The following is a 12,500-nucleotide window of genomic DNA, read 5'->3' on the forward strand; positions in this document are numbered from 1 at the left end:
TGAGATGTTTGTAAGACGTTTTCCTGCTTAAAAACTTTAAATAATTTTGCACCTAAACTATACACACAATGTAATTGATAAATTTCTTTATTTATTTATTTATTTCCCCCGCTTCAAATACCATAAGAAATTTTTTAACCAGAATTTTACCTAACGGCAGAGGTGTGGCTATAGGAGGCAATGATTGCAACAACTGATACCTTCATGACTAGTATTGTTGGCCCTTAGAAGGGCCGATAAGGTGGTACAGTGCCACAGAAAGTGCCAGCGGTCCTGCTGGCATCTTCATTTCCGCTTTGGGGCTGCTTTCTTGGGCGACTTGCTCTTTGGGGCAACCTTCTTTGGCTTTGGAGCACGGGGTTTCTTCGTGGGAGGTTTGGACACCTTTTTTGCCTTTGAAGGTGCCTTCTTGGGCTTGGGGGTTGCAGCTGCTGCCTTTTTTTTCTTTTCTGCTGTAGGCGGAGTCTTCTTGACTGGTTTCTTGCCCACCGCTGCCTTCTTGGCTACGGATCGCTTCTTTTCCTTAGGGGCAGCTGCACCACGCTTGCCGCTTGGAGCCTTGGGCTGGTCCGGAGCACCGGTGGTCCCTGAAGCCAGCTTGAAGGAGCCAGACGCACCCTTGCCTTTGGTTTGGACAAGCTCGCCGCTAGCCACTGCTGCCTTCAAGTATTTCTTGATGAAAGGTGCCAGCTTTTCCGCATCTACTTTGTAGGTAGAGGCGACGTATTTCTTGATGGCTTGCAGTGATGAGCCGCCCCTTTCCTTGAGGCTCTTGATCGCAGAGGCCACCATTTCAGATGTGCGCGGGTGCGCGGGCTTGGCTCGTGGCTTCTTCGACGCAGCCTTGCCTTTCTTCGGGGAAGCTGCCTGTGATGGGGCAACAGCTGGTGCTGCAGTCGCTGCTGCGGTATCTGCCATGACGAGACTGATCCTACAGAATGCAAGAGCAAAGTGAAAATAAAATTTTTCTCTCTGCAAATATCTGGTTACCCAATTTTCTGGTTGCGGACGGTTCAGAAAATTCTCGATGCCTTGCTCACGTAGGGAGCAGCGCACTTTGGACAGCGAAAGTAATGTAGGGCTTCTTTAGCACTGATTTTTCAATGTTTTCTAAATGTCAGCAGTCTACGATGACATAATGGGCAGTTCCACTAATAGTGTAATTTTTTTATGGCAGCTGCACTGTTTAATTTGCACTGCGAGCTGTTTAAATTTACTGCTACACCAAACAGGGAACTTTTCATTTGCAGATGTTATTCAAGGAATCAAATACGTAATTTGTGCTGGAATCACTTGAAAATGGTTAAATTAACTTAGGTATACTTTAGTGTATAGTATGCTGAAAATGTGGAGATAATTTCATGAAGGCTGTTTGCTGTGGAAGCACTAGCAAATCACCTTGTTCAGTGCCACCTGGAATGGCTTTCTTCGTGCACCTCCAAGGATGATGTGATTATTATTGTGAGTAAATTTTGTTTACATTTTCATTGTGTGAATAATAAAACTTTTAACTGTACACACAACAAGCATTTCACTTGGATCTGATGCATTCTCAAGAGTGCAGTTTCTGTTTAGCTTTTAAAACTGGCTGCCCTTCAATTCACTCAAGGTGCAGATGCAAGTTGCTGATGAAGTATTCCACACACATGCTACATTGGAGAAATATTTTAATAAAAATTAAAACTCTTGCAGGATTTCGAATAAAAACTATCCTATTTATCCCTTCTATGTTTTGGTACTGCGAAATTGAGAGAGGTAAGTAAGTTGTGAGGTTATTTTTACTTGCATGCATGTGAGGTTAGCAGAGCAAAAATATTTTTGAAATTGCAGATACATGGTCACTTTATTTCGTTGCAAACATTTATAAGCTCGTAATCTTATTTAAAGTCTCCATACTTAATGCGTTTGGAAAACCTTCTTTCTCTCAATTTTACAATGGAACAAAATTTTACTTGTATGTGTACATTAATTCCATCTCTAAATGATGTAGGTTTACGCACCGAGATCAGGTACATTGTAGAGAGAAAAACACACGAGTACCTGCTTATTTTGAAGTTTTAATGAGTATATTAAAAAAAAAAAAAAAAAAAAACGATAAAAATATAATTGAAAAAGTATATTATTCACGTATTTTTGAGGATGAGGGGAGGGGGTGTTTTTGTCCGATGGTCGTTTATCTTTAAAGAAATTTCCGTTGGACCTGTGCGTTCTTGCTCTGCCAATTCTCGAAAAATGAAATATTTTAAGTCGTCTTTTATGTGCTAACTTCATTATATTTGGCTGCATTCGTATTTTTATTAGTTTTGAAACATTCATGTCACGGAAAATAATCATAAACCAGGACAAAAACGTTTTGACTAAATGTTCTAGGTTGGTTGTAAAACATTTTCTTATTTTATTTCACATCGGAAACATCTGTTAAGTTGTAAGCTTTGTAATGAATGCGACAGTCACTTGTTCGCTGAAGTGTTTGTTTAAGAAATTAGTATTGTAAATTTGTTTATGGTCTTGTTAAATGAAATTTTAAGTGAAATCATTTGGGAAAACAGAGGCTACAGGAATTTTCAACACAACTTGATGACCGACGTTGTGACTAGTGTGGGAGTGTGTGCTCGTGTAAATATCAATTTTTCTTACTCCTCGTGCCGGTCAACAGGAAAACAGCGAGTGTGTTATCTCATCGCGGGCGTGTGATTGCGTGTGGTAAATTGTGCTAGGTTAATTACCGCAAAACTCCACTGTGTGCAAATATGTAGTGTGTCGCTGTATGCAAATATTTGGTATGTCTTTTTTTTTTTTTTTTTTTTTTCAGGCAATACACACTTTGAATTTTACACAATTTCGATGCTGCAACCTAAGTGTATACATGCGAATAGGATTGCTTAAATGAAAAAGTAAAGTAGGAGGTAAGTGCAAATGTTTCCAGGAGGTTATGCACACACAATCTATTTTATGAATTAATAGTTATTATCTAAGAAAATGATAGAAGATTATAAATAATGTGTGCAGAATAATACAGAATTTGCATGTTACACAAAAAAAAAATATATATATATTCCAAATATTGTTAGCAAAATGCACCTAGATTAGTGAGCTGGATTTTTTTTTTTTTTTTGTATTTTTGTTCTGTTGATCCCACGTGGAGTCAAGGCTCCGGGATATAGAACATGTATGTGCAGACAATTAATATTTACATGATGCAAGTTACCAAGAAAAAAAATTTCAAAAAAAAAAAATACATAACATGTTACACAATTTAACTTTATGCAAAACATGAAGCAGCTGTTATCACAAGTCCATTCAACAAATTAACAGTTCAATTTCTCTATTATCAATCAAATTAAAGAATAGCTTCAGAGGGTAGGTAGGATATTCTAGAAGAATTTTTTTTACTGTTTTTTTTTTAATACTGGTAAATTGTTTTAGTTATTTTCTGTGATATTAAGTTGTAAAGTTTTACTCCCAAGTAATTTAGTCCATTTTCAAATCGCCTAGTGTTATGTTCAACTATCCTCAATTTACTAGCATTTCTGGTGTTATACCTATGTGCAAATATCTAAAAAAAAAAAAAAAAAAAAAAATAATAATTTTTTTTTTCTTCTTTTTCTTAAGAATGAATAAAAAGTTTCTAGAACGTATTCATTTATGGCAGTCAGGACTTTAAGTTTTTTGAATTTTGGTCTGCAGTTAGATGATTTTTTATCTTTTGTTATTATTCTAATAGCTCCTTTTTTTTTTTTTTTCCCCCAATGTTATATGGCAGAAAGAGTAGAGCTATGGCTACTGTGACATCATGCATTGATGGGAAGGTTATTGTTGGATAACAAAAATTTAGATGATATAATTTTTATTTTTTTCCATACACAACACATTGCAGGTACAATTTTACAGGTTACAGCTGTACCACCTCTAGTAATTGCTGCCGACCATCCAACAAATGAGCACACTAAACAGGCATTGATGACATTGTTATCAACGTCTTTTTGAATCTCTCATTATTATACATAACTGCCCACTGAAACAGAGAAACTTCAAAATAGGTGTGTGTGTGTGTGTTTATATATATATATATATATATATATATATATATATATACATATATACATACATACATACATACATACATACATACATACATATACACTTATATATTTATTTTTTCACTTTGAATTTTGTATGAGGTATACACATGCAAAGATTCACAGCTACTGGGTGGGTGAGTGAGTGAGTGAGTGAGTGAGTGAGTGATTGATTGATTGATTGATTGATTGATTGATTGATTGATTGAGAGAGAGTGAGTGTGTGTGTTAGGGGGGGGGGGGGGAAATGTGGTGATTGTGGGGGAAAAAAAAATTTAAAATTGAAATTTTAAAAAAAAAATTTTTTTCTGTAGGGTGCAAAATAGTAGTGCCAACGGCACGTGGTGTTCCCAAGCGGTCACCCATCTAAGTACTAACCACGCTCGACGATGCTTAACTTCGGTGATCGGACGAGAACCGGTGTGTTCATCGTGATATGGCCGTTGGCAATGATATAGATGTTTTTTTTTTGCAGTTTGTATTTGCCACTCGAAATAGCTATACCAGGTGTGATTGTTACAAACAACAGGAGAAATCGTGTAATGAACACTCTTTTACTTCCCCCCCCCCTCCCCACACACAACACCCACCACCCTCACCATCCCAACCACCAAAGCCCTCTTCAAAATACACTCTCACACACACACACAAACCCACACTCTATAACTGATGAACATTACCATAACTTCTTAAAGCCATTAGATAATATTTAACTCAAGAAAGGTATTGTGATATGTTTAAAGAAAGAAAGGTGAAACCTTTAACTTTACCAGCAGGTATTAGTATCACTGAGGTATCTTCTAGGTTGTAGCAGCAATAGTAGTAATAATAATAAAATTAAATAAGGTAATAAAAAAGAAAAGTTATACATGTGATCAAATCATGAATGTATAAAACTGGAATGAATTTAAATTTTTTTTATTTTTCTTCATAGGCTGTTTTGAAATTGATGAGTAAGTGCCTCTTCTTTTAAATTTTTTAATGCTGAACACTGTTACATAAGAGATGAATGTTTAGAAAATTTAAAAAAAAAAAAGCTAGCCCAGCCCCCTCCCCCCCCTCACACAAAATCCAAACAAAAAAAAAACACCCTCCTTCAAAACATCACATAATCATCCAGCCAGCAGTGCAGACGAGAAATTTGCACTCGGGGCCGCCATTTTGACGATAAATTCTTGCATGGCACACCAAAGGTAGGAAAGAATTTAAAAAAATAAAAATAATGGGCGAGCACCCTCGCGTCTGCCTGTAGAAAATGAAGTTAAAAGTAACATAACCTAAAGACAGGCACACACTAGGGTGCTCCCAGGCGGTTGAGAAATTTTTTCCCGCCAAAAGACTTATATATATTATTTATTTTACTGTTTTTGGCAGGGGGCTATGTCGGTCTGTGTGCAAAGTAGTTCCTACTCCCGCCGCCAGGAGCGCGCGCGGTGGGTAGCGATGTTGTTTTTTCTGCTTTCATTTGTTTATTATTTAGAGGGTTAATGCTATGTAAATGTACGCAAGTTTGGTTATGTGTCGGTAGTTGTGCGAGATTTAATTTCCGAAACGAAATTTGACTTTCATCGGCCTGCATTTCTCACTTATTCGGAAAATACATGTGTGTTTATGTATGTATAATAATCGAGTGATTTTGTAATAATTTGGAAGTTTTGTTTGCGTGTGCGATGTGGGGAAGAAAAGGTGTGCACACGAGTCCTAGGGCTATATTTTTTTTTATTGCGAAATATTTACTTCATGTGGTGAAAAATTTTAAATTATTTGTGATGCAAGTGAAATTTTTTTTTTTTTTCAGTTGGGTGATGTGTTTGTCCTCGTTTGTGTGCAAGGAAGCAAACATGCTGAAGGTAAGGGGCCATAAATGACACTTTAAAATATTAGTTTACCATTAATTTTGGTTAAATATTAAATTGCCATATAAGTAAAATCATGTCAACTGTTGTATTCCACCCAGTATAAGCTGTTAGTAATGGGTACTTAATATAAATAGAATAAATGTAAGCATTTTCGTCTGCATGAAAATTCACTTTTTTTTTGGATCCATTTGTACTGTGGGTAGTTAAATAGTACATTATGTTGTTTTTACTTCGAAGTACAAAACATCTTGTGCATGATTGCAAATTCAAACGCAGTTAAGCATAATATGAATTCGAATTATGTGTGTGTGTGTGTGTATATATATATTTTTTTTTCAGTTTTTTTTTTTTTTTTTTTTTTTTTTTTTTTTTTTTTTTTACTGTGTCCAGTTTTAGCACAAATGGAATTATTTTCAAAGTGAATCGATGCAACTGGTCTTTGCCATTAATATTGATATATGATCTAACTAAATTAAATAGAAAGGATTTTTTTATTTATTTTTTTATATATATAAATATATTTGTAGCAATGTACTAATGACCACAGAAGTAAGCAAAAAAAAAAAATATATATATATATATCTCAGCCAGTAAACCATGCGTCTTAAAGACTTTTTTTAATGAAAATATTTCTGCCTTGGTTAAGCTTACATTTACTATCATAGGGATTGAGGGAATTGTAGAACAGCAGCAGAAGCATTTCCTTTCATGATCATGTTCTTGGTCCTGAAAAGGACCGTTTATGTAAGCATGTGCACACCAGACCTGCTCACTTGGAGCTGGTGTATTTGGTGACAGCCTTGGTGCCCTCGCTGACAGCGTGCTTGGCCAGCTCCCCGGGCAGCAGCAGTCTCACGGCCGTCTGTATCTCGCGGCTGGTGATGGTGGAGCGCTTGTTGTAGTGGGCGAGGCGGCTGGCCTCTGCCGCGATGCGCTCGAAAATGTCGTTCACGAAACTGTTCATGATGCTCATGGCCTTAGATGATATGCCAGTGTCCGGATGAACTTGCTTCAACACTTTGTAGATGTAGATTGCGTAGCTTTCCTTCCTCTTGCGCTTCTTTTTCTTGTCGCCCTTCGAGATGTTTTTCTGGGCCTTGCCCGCCTTTTTGGCTGCCTTACCGCTCGTCTTGGGGGGCATCGTAGGTCTGAGCTGTGCCGCTGTCGCTAGATGAGTGAGACGGGAACTGAATTTTTTTCGTGAAAAGTTTTCTTGGCTTCTTGTTGCGCGACCAATCGGAGCGCTCCGCGGCTCGTGATTGGTCGCGCTCCGCGGAGGGACGTGTAACAAAAGTAATTTCCAGCGGCCGGGGCGCCACTTTCTCGTAGGTTGCGGACCAGTGTACAGCCTATAACTCAACATGTCTGGCAGAGGAAAAGGAGGAAAGGTTAAGGGGAAATCCAAGACTCGCCTCGGCAGTAGTGTTTGCGATCGCTCCAGTGTTCTTGCCTCGTTTCGGTGTTTGTGGTTTCAGTTCGCCATCGAAGTGGTGTTTTTTGTGTTCTGTATTCATTTGTGCACCTGCACAAACGTTTGTGAGTGTCGGCGCGGCGTCGTTTAATTTTAATCAGTGTTTCTGTTCACTTGTCATTATGTAAACAATCTTGGATACTTTCGATTAATCGATTGGGCCTGGACTCGCCTTTCGATTGTGTGGTCCCAATTATTATTTTTGTGGTCCCAATTATGTGGTCCCGATTTTCTGCACCATAAATTTGGGGGTCCCAACTGGAAATGGACAGCGACGTGGTTCCTGCCTCTCCGAACGCCATTGTGGTGGACCATCAGTCTCTTGCGGCCCCGCCATCCTTGCCGCCGCCGCCTGTCATGCCTGGTAAGCACTGGGCCGCAGCGGGCGGGCACCGCTCCAACGTCATCTCGTCCTCCTCAGACTCGGAGGCTGACGTTCTCTCGGCCGAACCCTCTTCGCAAGGTGCTGCCGACCGCCGCAACAGCAAGTACAGCAAGGACGCTGCCAAGGCGATGGTTCGGCGCCAATACTTTGCGGGCCCTCGCCCTGATGGGGTTGGTGGCAGCACACCATCTTCTCGTGCCATCTCCCGGGCTGACACCAGGGAACACCGCCGCCAACAGCAGGCGGAGGTTCTCCACACGAAGCGGCAGGCGGATGCGCATGTGGCGGCCATCATTGACGCTGTCGCGGCGGGGGTGGAACGCCCCTGGTCGCATGGCCGCACGCCTTCCTGGCCTAATGATCTTCACCGCATTGACGCGGAGGAGGTGGCGGATGCTGGTGGGGGGCCCGCCTCCCGCTCTGCCTCCCAGCCGGACATCCATCTTATTCGGCAGGTCGAGGAGACCTGGCGTGGGCTGTCCTCAGGATCGCTGTCTGCCCCCCGACCGGTACCCACCGTTTCCAGCTGCCACACGCCTCGGAGTGCGGCGACGGCTACCACCACGTCCACTGTGATGACCACCACCTCGGTCGCCATCTGCGCCGTGTCGGGGGGCCGCCCGCCGGCCCTGCTTTCCCCTTTGGTTGCTGACGCTGATCCCCCATTTCAAGCCGTCGGGGCAGCGGAGCCCCATCTGGGCCTTTCTCCTGCCGACCCCCGGGCCCCACCTGACCCAGTGCCCCGCCGTCCGGCTGCCGGGGTGGTTGCGGCGCCACCGGTGTCTTCGTGCGCCACCTCTTCGGCTCCGCGCACCCCAGTGGTGCCCCCAGGTGGTCCGGCCTCTGCTGAGCCACGCGTCAAGCGTATTCCACCCATCGTTGTGGCCACCCGCCTCACCGCCGATGCACTGCGGGGCAACCGCGAGTTGCGCCGTAAACTTCAAGGGGACTTTACGGTGGACTACCTGCGGGGGTACCCACGGTACCACCCCACCTCTCTTCAAGACAGGGCGGTGCTCATGGAGTATTTCCGCACCCATGGGATCCAGTGCCATACTTTCCCGGTGGCAGGCCGCGCCAAACCGAAGTTAGTCCTGGCTGGTCTGCCCCCCACTGCCGCGGAGGCGTCGGTGTGGGAGGAGCTGGCTGAGGAGGGCGTCCGCCCGGACTCCCTCCGTCGCCTGACGCCGGACTGGGCGGCGGACCGCGGTGTAATCCGGTTCCTCCTTGTCTTTCCGGATGCCGCTCAGCTGGCGAAGGCCCGCGCCCTGAGACACCTGGCTGGGCTCCGCATTCAGTGGGAGGAGTTTCGGGGTGGATCCCGCCCCCTCCAATGCCACAACTGCCAGCGGTGGGGGCACCGGGTGGAGGACTGTGGCCACCCGTTCCGTTGCCTCCGCTGCGTCCGGCAGCATGCCCACGGCGCCTGCCCGAAGACCCCGGAGGAGCCGCCTTGCTGCGTCAACTGTGAGGGGCAGCATCCGGCCAACGCCCGCACCTGCCCCTCCTACTTGAAGTTCCTCGAGCAGCAGCTGCGGCGGAAGGGGCCTTCGCTTCAGCAGCTGCCACGGCCCCAGCCGCCACGCCACCACCTCCAGGACGCCGCTCCCTCCCGGCCATCCATGGCTGCCGTGCCTCCAGATGACTTTCCGTCCTTGCGCCCTCCATCCTCGTACCGTCCTCCGGGGACGCACTCCTATGCGGCGTCTGTTGCCGGTCCTCCGCTGTTTCTGGGGCCCACTCCTTTTGCGGCACAGCTTCCACCTTCCCCTCAGGCCCCCTTCGCCACGCAAGGGCCCCGCCCCGTCCCTCTCCTTCCGGTCGCCCCGCCTGTAGTCTGGTCCTCGCATCGGCCGCCGGGATGGGGTGCAGGGTCTGCGTCGGTCCCCATGGCCTTTGAACCGGCTTCGGCCCCCCTTCCCCCTCTTCCCGAGAGGGGCCCACCTGCTGCTCCTTCCCAGGGGCTGCCCTCGGGTTCGAGGCTGTCTGACACCCGCCCGGTGGGCTCCCGGTCCCCGGGTCAGCCTGACCCGCCCTCCGAGGCCACCCCCCCACTGGCTGCCTCCTCACGGGCCTCCCTCCATTTGCCTCATTCTGACCTTCCCTCTCACTCGCCTTCCCCACTCCAGGGCCCGCCCCATTCTCACCCCACGGTAGGTCTCACCGGGCCGCAGCAGCCTCCCCCTCCACTCGAACATCCGCCTGGTCCGCCTCCATCCGCTTGCCCCGCCCGTTCTTCGGCCGGTGAGGCATCGTCTCGCAGCGTACCTTCCTTCCTTCCGTCTGCTTCCCTCTCCTCGTCTTCCCACATCCCCTTCTCGGCCTTCTTTGAGACTTACAACTGGCTACAGCACCTCCGTCTCCTCCCGTGGTTGCAGTTGTTTGCCACGGGCATCTACCACATCTCCCAAGCCTCTTCCCCTCTTCTTCAGGCAGAAATATTTTTCCGCACCGTCCTCGCCTTTTTGCAGGGTGTGTTCTCCGCCCCCCCTTAAACTGGTCCTCTGGAACGCCCATGGCGTTCGTTCCAAGCAGGCTGACTTCTTCCATTTCCTACATGCCCACCATCCTGACATTGTCTGTTTGACCGAGACTTGGCTGAAGCCCCAGCATCCTTTCTCCCCACCTGGGTATGCCACCATCCGTCGGGATAGGGATGCGCGGGGGGGCGGGGTTGCCCTCCTTGTCCGCGAATCCCTTCCCCATCACCCGCGCGCGCTCCCGCCGCTTCTAAATGTGGAGGCGGTGGCTGCCCGCCTCCGCCTCATCCCACACCCCCTCACTGTGTGCTCGGTCTACTTGCCCGAGCACGGCCCGTTCCCGGCCCGCGGCCTCCAGACGTTATTCCGCATGGATGCCCGGGTGGTGGTAGGGGGGGACTTCAATTGCCGGCATCGCGACTGGGGCTGCTTGTCCACGAGCAATCGGGGTATTCAGCTCCTTCGTGTCGTCCAGGGTTCCCCGGCACTCACCCTTCACTCACCCCCATCTTTCACGTTCATTCCGTGTCACATCCGGCAACGGCCGAGTGTCCTCGACTTGGTTATCACGGTGGGCCCGGTGGCCATGTCGGGGCTCTCGGCTCGCGCCGAGCTCACTTCCGATCATACACCGGTCATCGGTTTCGTGCGTGCGGCTTCCCGCCCTCCTCCTGTGTCCCCCACTTCCTTCGATTTTGCTCGTGCCGACTGGGCCGCCTATCGGGCACATCTGGACGGCACACTCAACCTTCATTTTCACATCTCCTCCCGGCAGCAGTTGGACGAGCACGTGTCCATCCTCACGGACTCGATCCTGGCTGCTGCACGGGCCTCCATTCCCTGTCGTCGCCCGCTCCTGCGGGGCGCGCCCTTCCCGCCGTCTCTGCGCCAGCTCATTTCGGCCCGCAATGCCGCTCGACGGCGCTGGCAGTATCGCCGGACGGGGGACCGCTGGCGGGAGTACGTGGATCTTCGGGCGCGCTGCCGGAGGCTCATCACCGAATGGCTGGCAGCGGAGCGGGTCCGACACATCCAGTCACTGTCATTTCGTTCCGGTTCCATCTTCCGCTATGCACGGGGCCTTCGTTCCACCTCGTCTGTCATGCCGCCTCTGGACGGGGGACCACGGGGTTTGTGTGAGTCCCCTGCCCAGAAGGCGGAACTCCTGGCGGGCTTCTTCCATTCATCTTTTACCCCCACACTCCCGCCAGGGGTCACGTCGCTCCTCCCGGTCCACTATACCCCACCTCCCCCTCCACGACCTGGTGATATTCCCTTGACCACCCCAGGGGAAGTGTTCCGTGTCACCTCTCATCTCAAGCTTCGCTCTGCCCCTGGGCCCGACCACATCCATCCGCGGCTGGTCTTCTCCCTTTCCCGGAAGGCCACCGTGTTTCTCACCAAAATCATTAATGGCATCTTCCTCACGGGTCACTTCCCTACCTCGTGGCGGGCTGCGACCGTTGTGCCCATTCCAAAGTCGCGTGCAGATGCTCACCTTCCCGCGGGCTATAGGCCCATCAGCCTCCTGTCAGTCCTCTCTAAAGTGGCCGAGAGAATCATCCTCCGTAGGTTGGAGCTTCATCTCACCCCTCTCGGTCCCCTTCCTGCATTTCAGTTTGGTTTTCGGCGCGGGCTGTCGGCGCAACACGCCGTGGCGCGCGTCGTTGACCAAATCACCGAAGGCTTCACCTCCTTCCAGCACACTGGTGTTGTTCTGCTTGATCTGTCCAAGGCCTTTGATACCGTCAGCCATCACGCGCTCCTTCTGAAGCTGGCGTTTCAGGGCTTTCCTCCTGCTCTCATTCATCTTCTTTATAACTTTCTCTCACATCGCTCATTTCGTGTCCGTGTCGACCAATCTTTTTCGCAGTCCTGCCATGTTCCTGCCGGTGTCCCTCAGGGAGCGATCTTGTCGCCCCTGCTTTTTTCCCTCTACACTTCCGACATACCGGTCCCCCCCCATTGCACTCTCACCCTCTATGCAGATGACACTGCCATCTCCACCTCATCTCGCCTTGTTTCCGACATTCCCGCCCGCCTCACGGCGGCGGTGTCACTCATCTCCTCATACTATCACTCATGGGGAATCCGGGCGAATGCCGGCAAGTCCCGGGCGACCCTCTTCACCCGCCGTTTCCCTCGCCCCCCGCCCGCCGTGGTGTCCCAGGGGGCGCCGATACCCTGGTCCCCGTCGGTGGTGTACCTGGGTGTCCGCCTGGACTC

General features: G+C 48.2%; 1 non-coding gene across 1 annotated transcript; it reads right to left on the reverse strand.

Moving 5' to 3' along the window:
- Positions 1 to 4,408: 4,408 nt before the first annotated feature.
- On the reverse strand, positions 4,409 to 4,527 carry LOC134545209 (5S ribosomal RNA). Its single transcript, XR_010078344.1, has one exon. It is a non-coding gene; the product is annotated as a 5S ribosomal RNA (ribosomal RNA).
- Between the last annotated feature and the right edge of the window lie 7,973 nt (positions 4,528 to 12,500).

The sequence above is a fragment of the Bacillus rossius genome, unplaced genomic scaffold (assembly GCF_032445375.1).
Source record: "Bacillus rossius redtenbacheri isolate Brsri unplaced genomic scaffold, Brsri_v3 Brsri_v3_scf63, whole genome shotgun sequence".
NCBI lineage: Eukaryota > Metazoa > Arthropoda > Insecta > Phasmatodea > Bacillidae > Bacillus > Bacillus rossius.